Below are 11,224 nucleotides of genomic sequence, written 5' to 3'. Positions count from 1 at the left end.
GTTTTTGTTTAACTGCCAGACAACAGTTGAGAGGGAGAATGGAGTGAGGTCATCAGTGAGCTCACGGGTCTGTCCTTGGACCTCATTACTTTGTAACCCTAAGCCTAACCCTTTCATTACTAAACCATCAAATTTGCAGTGATACTAAAATTGAGGATGGAAGACACTGAGGAGGCAGCAAAAATCAAAAAGACCTGAAAAGCTTGAACTGACAAGTTTACACAAATACAAAGACATCAATTATAAATACAAAATGGGAGACACCAAGCTACAGGAAAGACCCTGAAAAGATTATGGGTTTATGATGATATAACATTTCATTAACTAAGAAATGTTAAGTAAAGAAATGCCAAATAAATGTTAGGTTAATCATACATACTGCTGAATTTAAGTCAAGTGATGTTATGCTCAACATATATAATGCCACCACATCTGGAGTATTGTGTACAGTTAGTCACCACAGTATAAAAGACATAACAGCACTTGAAGCTGTGTAGAGGAAAGTAACCAAGTGAATCATGGGACTTAAGGACATGTCCTAATGTGACATACTCTGAGAAATAAACCTGTTTAGTCTGAGCAAAGGAAACTGTGTGGGGACCTCATCCAAGTATTTAAAATCCTTAAAGGCATTGATAAAGTAGACCCGTAATATTCTTTCAGCTAATGGATGATAACATACTCAAGGACATCAGTGGAAATAAAGGGAAATGCATTTAAAACTGAAGCCAGGAAGCGCTTCTTAGCAAAGAGTTGTGGGGCTCTGGAACAAACAGATACTTCAGGAGTTGGAAACTTGAGAACCTTTACAAAGAATCTGGATGAGACATTGGGACAGCTTGCTATTAGCTAAACAAATGGCCTTGATAGACTGAATGGTCTCGCCACGCTTTGTCAGATGTCTTATGTTCTTTTGTTACTTTGCTTCATCTCTTGCATGACCCTTTGAGGGCACCAAGACTCATGTGAGGCTCCTGTTTGTATATTTCTCTTTAGCCTATAATACCATTCAGCCTCACGTTCTTGCACAGAGACATATTAAAGAATTTAATTTCGACTTCAGCTTGGTAAGATGGCTGTTTGATTTTTTAAGAGGCAGGACTTGAAGAGTGAAAGTCAATGGCTGTATGTCTGACATGTTGTCCTCACCCAAAGGTCCACTCAGTTCAGTTCTTTCACCCTTTTATACTACCTTTACACTACTGATAGTCTCAATAAATTTGAGCACAGGTTCATCTTAATATGACTGATGACCTGCCTCAGTTCTGTTTTGATTTGAACCTGTAAACAACTCCTATGAATTACCCATTTTCAGCCAGGGAATATTATACTAGTGTCTGCCACAACCTTTCTTGATGGCTTTGCTCATTCTTGCAGACAGTGGCGTAGTTGGCAGAATGGAAAAAGCCCAGAAGAAACGGGGACAGAACCTGAAACATAACCAGATGGGAGGATGGAGATCCAAGTGGGGGTTCATCCCGTGGTCCTGAAAGACCCGGTACAGGCTCTGCTCCCAAAATGCATAACCAGGCTATAAATAAACAAGGGGAGTATATGGGAGAAACACACAGGATTGGGCTGGTCACTATGGGGGAAGCAAAGGGGGCTTATGATGCTCTCTCAGAGGAGAGAGCTGTCTCCCTACTAGGGTTAGGACCCTAGATACTGTAAATGTGGGGCATCCCAGACCAGCAGGTGGAGAAAATATAAAATTAGAAATTCAACTCAGAGAGGCCTACCCAGGAACAAGCCTTTGCTCTCTGGAAAAAGTGGCACTGTGGCTAAAGCCATCTGAATGTGACTCCATACAGAAAGTCCAGCAGATAGCCTGCTTCCTCTTAATTAAGACCCTTGCGGGGCATTTCACCCAGCCAGTCTGGGGAGAATTTCAAAATATCGATGACCTCATCAAGCTCGTATGTCATCCAGGATGGCCCCAAAATTAGGGACAGCAGAATGATCCTTAGTGGACACCATGGGATTAAGTCCCAAACACTGCCTCTCCTGTATAAACTGGAGCCTGTGCCGAAGTCCCCTGGAAAGTGGGTGCACAACCTACCAGGGAATGAGGAGGAATGAGGTGGAAACCCCTAATGACATCACATAAGGGAGTAGTGAATAAGAAATCAGGAATAACATTTCTGATTGACAAGACATCGAACAGAACCTAGGGTTATTGTTCAAGAGCGTCCATTGTCCTGCAGAGGCAAGAAAGCAGAGGTGGAGCTTGGAAATCGCATTTCTGGAACTAGAGTTATAGAGGAAAGTCATAGTCCCTGGTCCAGTACGAGAGTCTTGTTAGTAAACCTGATGGAGGATGGAGGTTTTGCACGACTTCCATCGACTTAATCAAGTCTCCTAATTCAATGCTTATCCAATGCCTTGAGTGGACGACTCACCGTGAGGGGCTTGGACAGGTGAATTATTTAACCAAGCTTTACATGACGAAGGGTAATTGCAGGTTACTTTAATGGACTCTACTAAGGTTAAGACTGCATTTAACATCCCCAGTGGACACCTGACAGTATCGGGTCCTTCCATTCGATACGTGGTTCCTGCTACTTTCCAGCGTATGGTTTATTTCAGTACAGGGGCGGCAATGTACTGACTTCTTTCTCAATAGCTTGCAGACCATCCACGGAAATCCCGAACAGTTCAAGTGCCTCTGATGACGACACTTCTGGGCCTCCAAATGAAATACTTTCTACCCGTGTCATCTGATGGACGTCCTTCCAGTTTTGGCCCCACTAATGACTTTCACTTCCTGTCTTGGCAATAAAGCTGCCGTCTTTGACAACTTGCCTCAGTTCTGTTTTTGGACTCAAACCTATAAACAACTCTTAAAAACTACCCATTTGCAGCCAGGGGAATATTATATGGGTGGCTGTTCCAAACCTTTTTTGATATTTTTTGTTTTTGTGAATTAAGGAACAAATAACCAAATTTTAGAAGCAGCACCAGTGACCTAAAAAAACACCGTGTCAGGGCAATCATTGACAGTTATAAATATATGATTTTAAAAGGAAAAAAACCCATTGCAAAGGGGACAGAAAGCTCTGCTTTTTTTGGGAAGCCGGTTTTTGTAATGAGTCCTCCCATGATGACACTTTTTAAAAATTTGTATTGAGTCTGTCGTTTTTACATTGACAGCCGGTTTGGGAAATCTAAAAAAAAAAACAGAATTTTTAAAATTGTAAAATGGAGCAGAAAAGTAACAAATCTGAACCCGTTCAGTTCAAGACCTGTTTAACAAGTGAGTGCTACAGAAAGCAGAAAGTCCCTTTATGTCTACCTGTGGTCCCCTCCTGTTTTCACCATGTCCACACTTTTGAAATTTAACTTTTGACTCCCCTTCAGTGATTTTTCTTGGTGTTATTGGTGGTGCCATTTTCCTTTTCTGTCCACCTTTTTCTCCTCTTCCCCGTTTGTCCTCCCCCCCCTCTTCCTGTTTCATGTCTTCCTTTACTTTTTTTTTGCACTTTTCTGCTTTTCCCCTTTTCTTGTTTCCCCCTACCTTGCTGTCCCACCTTCGTCACCCACCAGCTCCAGTTGTTCCCCCCTTTTGTCTGTTGTCACCTTCATTGTTTTGACTTCCATCTTTTCTGTTTTTTGGACTTTAAACAAACTTTAAAAAGGGGATCAGAGGAGGAATGGGGGCACAAGTAAAAAACAATTTTATTTGGGGGTTTTTTTCCTTGGGATTCCCTGTCACTATTGTGCTTATTTTGTTTTTTTTTTGATGTTTATATTTTAATTATTTAGTTTCATTTATAAAGATTGTTTGTGTGTTTATGTGATTTGTGGGTGGTTCCCGTTGCAGGGGATGCCCATCACCGCAATGGAGAAGACTGAGGAAAAACCCACAGTCCCCCCACGGGTTTATTGTGAATGCACTTTGTGTGTGATGAGTTTAGTTGCATTTGTTATTCTTGTGTGTCATATTTTAAACTTTGATTTTTTACCATTCTTGGATTTTGTGTATTGGGACAATGGCCTTGGATTCCCCTTTTTGTTTTAAAAAACTTCACTTGTGCCGAGGAGATTTTTTGTGACTTTAATTTTTGTGAAAAAAAAACCTTTTTAAAAAGACCTTCAGCCCCTTTTGGGAAATAGCTGGATTTGATGGTTCACCCCGGGGCAATTTGATTTTTAAATTGGGAAAACCCTGCTTGGGAACCTGTAGTTCATAACAAGAGGATAATAAAGATAAAAAATGGGATTGTGGGACAAAAAAAAAAACAACAGGCTGAGCAGAAAGGAAAACAAAAGGGTGAAAGAGACCACTGTGGGCGAGGTTCAGGGGCCCAAAGTGTCCATAAGAATTTAACAATTAAAAAAGAAACAGCAGCTGTGTCCTTTTTCACGCCCCTCTGTCTGCCCACATGAACTGACGCCCGGGGCCTGATTAAAACAATCTTTTATGGTGGGGGGGAACATAAAGAGCCATAAAGTCAGAAGAAATAAAATTCAACAAACACAAACACACACACTACTCACACTCACACTCTCTCACTCACTTGTTGTTGACTTATTTCAGTTTCTCTAATTTGCAGTTTTCACCCTCAGCCCCTCAGACAGCTGATTCACTCCTGAATCCTCCATGTTGTTGATGCTCAGGTCCAGTTCAGTCCAGTCGTGAGTGTGGAGAAGAAAGAGCTGAGGAGAGAGCTGAGCAGCATGTGGAGGTGAAACCACAACGAGACAGGCTATGAAGAGGAAGAGAGAGAAGTGAGGACATGTGGACAGACAGGCAGATAGACCGCCGGGGTCTCAATAAGTGACATGATGACTACAAGCAGAGCTGGATGCTCAGCTGTGTCACTGAACAGCAGGCTGCTGCCAACATTTGAACTGAAACACAATTTGAACTCCACACCAATGCTGCCCTTCAAGGCGCTATATATCTGAAGCATCTTCTGTCTGTTAGGTTACCCTGAGTGACGAGAGAACGTCAACTGTTACACTGACAGGAGTGTCACACAGCTAGGCTGACCTTGCCCTCCACTTGAGTGTTCAGATGCAGTTCTTTCATTTGGTGACAGCTGAGTGATAAACCAAGATTTCTGTCATCATTCAGGACTCAGGGTGAGGACACACTGAAATGATTGTCAGGAGGCCATTTACAAATGCCAGCCTCTCCAGATGTTCAGTAACAGCAGCTGTAAATCAGTCAGCCTTTATTTTATAGAGTGTTAGTCACAAACTAAAAAACTCAAACAAGAGGACAAATAAACACAACAATCTCAAAGATAAATAAGTGAAAAGGGGAGAGCGGACAGGAGAAGTGATGGGACACGGAGAACATGACAGTCCAGTCCCAAGAGGACACACAAGAGGGTCATTGGCTACTCAGATTGATGCCCAACTCTGTCCAGTCATCGCTCTAAGGTCTGTCAGTCCTTGAGCTCAATGAACAAACTCCACTCAGCCAACTGGTGAACGAGTTCAAGGTGACAGGTGTCAGCACACTTGCGCTTAGGAGACGGTCGGTAAAACTCAAAGGTGAGTGAAACATTGAAAAATGAAGGCTGATATGCGTAATGAAGCCTTTCTCTCTGTCTTCCCCGGCCAGAAAAAAAAAAGACAAATAAACATACACGGACAGACTCTAAAGATGGCCGCCGTAACGCCACCTCCGGCCAACCCAGATGACGTATTTCTGGCCCTTCACATGACTTCAATTTGGCTCCTCCTGATGACATTGTTCACTATGCCACATCACGCCCATCCTTGATGACGTTGTTCTGTCCCACACCTTCACGCCATCTCCTGCCAACTCACTTTCCGTTCCATTTTGTTTTTCACTGTATAAAAAAGCCATTTGTCTTAATACAATTGTTAAATACTTACTGTTTTTGATCCACAAAAAGTTTTTGTCCTTTCTTTGTCCTTTGGACATTATACAGGGACGGACCTAAACCTTTTATATTTTGTGAGAGACTTTGTTTGAAGAAATCTATCACATCGACTTGTTGTGTCATAGAAAGGGTCTCTCTCAGTGTCACTGCACACACCAGCTGTCACAGATATGGTAGAATTAAGAGCTTAATTTAAAATGGACAAAATTAAAATACTGAAAATATTTAAGGTACAAGATAAAATAATAAGACATAGAAAATCAAAATAAAATTAAGAATAAAATGTGTTTGAGTGTCTCTGTGACAAAGTGGGCAAGCACTAATTTACAAAATTAGAATTTGTTTACAAATATTGATGAAGACATTCACATAAAATATGAAGAGACAAAGCCGTCCCCTTTATTTTATATAGCCTTTCAATCCCAAGTCACTTTACATGTCCAGCTCTCTCCTTGTATTCTTACTCTGAGCACAGACAGGTGATGTGACTCACCCAGGGTCACACAGCATGTGACAGGCAGGACCTGAACCCGGTCACTGGATGTCAAGTGCGGCACCTCAGCCACTGGGCCACAGAACTGGGAATCAGGATTGGCTAAAATGGCCGGAGGCGGGACATGAGCTGTCAGTCAGCCTGGGGGGGTGTAAGAGAAGGCGGCCATCTTAGTGAATTTGATTTATCAGGCCTTTGATCAAATGGGACGCTTTGGTGTCTTAGATGACCTAAAATGTCGACTGCCCTGAAGTGTTTGATTATTGTGTTGTTAAACATTTGGTCAAAGTGTGAAGGCTAAGGAGGACTGAAGTGACAACAGACACTCAAACGGACATGAACAGGACAGTGGCAAACAGTTAGACACACATCAGGGACCAGGTGCAAATCTGAACACACAGCTGAGCTCAAGGCTCTTGGTTCTAATTCTTTTCTCTATTTTGCCCTTTTTTTATTTTTGTACAATAAGACTTGGGTGACAGACTTGCAAGAACGGGTGACAAAAACTTCTAAAGTAAATGTGTACAAATGAGAGTGACATAAAGGACAAGGCCACAAATCAAATGTCATTGGACAAACTCTGAAGTGCCGGAGATCTTCAACAAGAAGGACACACTGAGCTGAGTTTGTGTCTTTGACTAACAATTGAAATCTTATTAATGGCGGGAGAAGATGAGCCAAAGATGAAGTCAGTGCGCTTTAGGGGGGAGATGATGCTTGACAAAAAGGGGAATCATTTTATTTTAATTTTATATTAGCTAGTTAGAAACCTTGCATCAAATGATATATTAATTAAGCTAAAGAGATTTACTTCATTAGTGTTGGTAATTGTGTTAAGAGACAAACAGAAATCCTTTCCTCTGAGCCCTGCGTTGTAATGCTGTGACTGGACGCCATGTGGGGACAATACAACTGACTGGCTGTCCCTCATCTTAGCCCCTTTGTTATATTACATTTTCTTTATGTCACTGTATCTGGACAATCGGTTATGAGTTTTATTCACATGTGAAATGTTAAATTTGGCACAGGCAGCATAGTTAGAATTGCTGACCAAGCATTTGATTAGATAGCCAAAGACAACTGGTGGCTTGTATAGTCAGCTTAAACACAGCATAGGGTATTTCTGCCCTCTGTCAGCACAAATCTTTTTCATTATTGGGAATGCAATCTGCACGTAAGCACTATGATATTTATGTATTTTGTGGAGGGGGAATTCAGCCCTTGTTTGGAGACAGAGAAGACCAGCAAGTGAAGCAAGACATTAAAAAAAGGTTTGGGACAGAAACCCGACCCTTGAAGGTTTGACAAAGTTCAAAGAAACCTCCCAGCGTGTGGAGAAAATGGTGACTGTGTTGATCCAGATTTCCCACCTGGATAAAGTCTTTCCATATGCCTCCCGTTTTAAATTCGTTAACCGTCAGAAAAATGTAAGCTAAAGATTTTTTTTTCTCATGTGATTCTTGTACCCGTAATCAAGATGGGAGGGATATCGCCTTTTGGTATATTCGATATTGTTTAGTAAACAAATATGCCAAATTTCAAAAGAACACATTTTCAAGAGAGCTAATGCCTCTTCAGGAAACATAATTGGGTAGTCGGGGATTGTGGCTACATTAATAATTATATATCAATTATAATATTTTATATATATATATATATATATATATATATATATATATATATATATATATATATATATATATATTTATATATAAAAAATATGCTTATACTGATGAATGGGGAGCTGGGGTTTCGAATGGATGGTGGCACTGTCATGGACTCCCGGACCGAGAATTAAAACTGCCTTAACATGCCTGGCCCGAATTGGAATAGGGATATTAATTAAATCCCATCAAAAGACAAGAGGCGGACTTGTCAAAATTGGCACAGTGCATGAGGCTGGAAAGAAAACTCGACATCTGTCAGCAATCGTAGTAGCGCCTGCTACCTACGTATGCAAGTGGACTTTAAGGTCGGATATTTAAGTTCAACGCATAAGTGGGACTAAAATTGGACAAAATAAACGGAAAATAACAAGATTGAAACTTATGGCACGAGACTGGCTGTCCAGTAAAACAAATGGAACTCACCGGGGCAGCACAGATTAATGCCCCTACCGCACGTCCAAAACCTGCCTGAAAAGTACATGCTGTGTTGGGGAACACGTATTTAAAAATTAATTACATCGCTAGCCATTAGAAAACAATATTGAAAAGCTATAAAGAATGGCGCGTTATTGTATTTAGTTGCAGCAGGCAGACAAGACATGCAGGCAATGCACTCCACCTTGCCGTTTGGTAATAATCCAGCGGAGCTGAAAAAACTTAAAGATGAAATAAAATCAACAGCGATAGAATCCATAACCCCTCGACGCATCGCTAAAAAAATTTGTAGAAATCTTTAATGGCAGCAAGCAGCCCGATGCAAAATACAAGCTTTGTCCACGTGGTAAAGCAGTCTGAAACCCGACAGCTGTTTCTATCAGTCTACCTACAAGGGTAAAGGTTAAAGGTTTTGGCAAAACCCCACCTATTTTGGTACTTTTAAGAATTTGCCGCGTGTTTAAACACACAGAAATAATTAAATTGCCTTTTAAATATATCTTAAAATACGAACCTACGTTATAAGTAGTTTAAAAAAAAATTTTTGTAAAACGGTGTACACATATAGCGTAAAATGAAAAAAAGAGCTCTAACAACAAAGTGGAAAAAGAATAAATACATTTGGGGATGAAATTTACAATGAGAAACATGCCTTTGTACCTTCTGGTAAGTACTGGCCAAACTTTGTTTTAAGAAGGGATTAATTGGATAAGTGTGAAGTTAAAACATGAGACAGTTTCTCATAAGAAAAAAGAAAGATAATTATCAATATTTTAATTGGTTAAAAAGCAAATAAAATAGAATGTCTCTACTTTTGTTTAAGATTTGTAAACGTGAACATTTTTCCTTTTTAAACCCTGATCAAGTTTAAAGGAAAAAATGCTTTTTTAATAATACTAAATGAGAAGGGAGATAAGCATGTGTCCGATTGTGCATGAATGGAGGTTGTGTATTTTTGGGAACTTTTAAAGGGAATGTATGGGGGCCCAGTGTTTAGCACACTTGCCCGGTGATACGAGATAAAGGTTCAAGCATGTATGTTCTGCTTGTTAATTCAGGATATTCTCTGTGACCGCGTAACTTTTTGTGGGAATACTTTCTTGTTGTGGAATTGTACTGCGTGATTGTTGTTTGATTAATAATAAGTATGAAGGAAAAGACGCGTTTAAGTATGTTGCATGGTGAAACCTTATAAATAAACAAAAAAGCACAACCTCGAGGAGTTTATAAAACGTTTGCTAGAAATCGAGAACTTGTGAATTTTGTGAAAAGAATGAAGCAATTGTCAAATACTGTGTGTAGAAATGACTGAAAAAAAGTGAAGGTTGATTGTCTGTTCTCCAGTAAAGAATTTCTGCTTTAGCCAAGTAATTCTGCTTGGACATGAAGCAGGGTTTAGAATCTAGCAAGAAAAATAAAAGACAAATAAATTATTTATTTATTCAGAGTCTGGGGTGGCAGATGCTGTTTATGTCATTTGTACGCCTGTCTTTCTCGTTTGTCAGCTGACTAAGAATGTTAAATAAACTGTAAAAAATGGGAGACGTCCCATATAATAATATTCAAAGTTAAAATGTAATACACGTGAATATCAATAGTGATCATGACTGGTGATTGATAACACAATCTGTGCCTGGTCTGTGTCTTTGAAGCCTGCAAACAGATGCAGTGTTTAAAAACGCCATGACTTATTGACCTCAAATCTCGAATAGCTTGTAACATGGTCAGTTAAAGAGAAGAATTTTCAAATCTGAATTTCATGAAAAGTATTATAAGCATAAAAGTTTAATTTAAATCTATAGATGTTCTTTTTCTCCAGATTCAGCAAATCCAGTGACCAACGGATGAAAAACACAAACTGTTTCTATACAAGCTGCAAGAAATAGCTTAATAGCAAGTTTGGCAGAGCAATTAGAAATAATCTTTAAACGAAGGATAGTGAATATTTATCAATCATAAATTAATGAACAGCAGCTATTGGAATAATTGTCTTGCATGCTGATTTAGTGCAAGTGTTAAAAGTTTAAATGAAAAAATGCAAACAAATGAACACTAGACTGATTTCTGTCTCTTAGTCTTCTGATAAAACAGTATAGAGGGTTTACATATTTGGATGTATGACAAATGATTATTATTATCACTTCAGTTATTACAAAATGTATTAGAATTAAAATACATGTATTGATTTGTCTCTATAAGTGATTGATTTTAGGAAGAGTTGTTATTACATTAAAGTATTGAGTGAATGCTCAGTGATAATGCACATAAACTAAATCGATTATTCAGTTATACATTAGAACCATTGTATGTAACATCCTGTTATAAGTTAAGACACTTGGATAACTGAGGCAATTGTTAATTTTGTGTAATGTATGATCCTACTGAAGACACATTGTCACTAGCCTGGTTTAAAGGTATTAATCTATTTCTTGTTGTTGTTTTATGAGACTGAACTGGGGTCTAGAATTGTCATTTATAATACTGCATTGTATGATACATATGATTGGGGAAAAAATTGCTTTATGTGATGTATTTGCTCTACCTTGCACCCCTTTTTTAATTAGCCCTAGCAAGTAGTTTAAGTTTGGCCACCAATTTAGTGGTTAAAGCCTCTCCATTCAGTGGTAAAGGTTTATGAATGAAGTAACAGGTGGGTGTACACAAAACGAAGATTTACAGAGACTGCACTGCACTAATGACTTTTAATCTGCTGCACATACCTGAGAATAGCTGGTGAAGAAACACTTGCTTTACCAGAGGGAAAGGTGAAG

Source organism: Polypterus senegalus, chromosome 2, assembly GCF_016835505.1.
Source record: "Polypterus senegalus isolate Bchr_013 chromosome 2, ASM1683550v1, whole genome shotgun sequence".
Classification (NCBI taxonomy): Eukaryota; Metazoa; Chordata; class Cladistia; order Polypteriformes; family Polypteridae; genus Polypterus; species Polypterus senegalus.
This window is presented reverse-complemented; position numbering follows the sequence as displayed.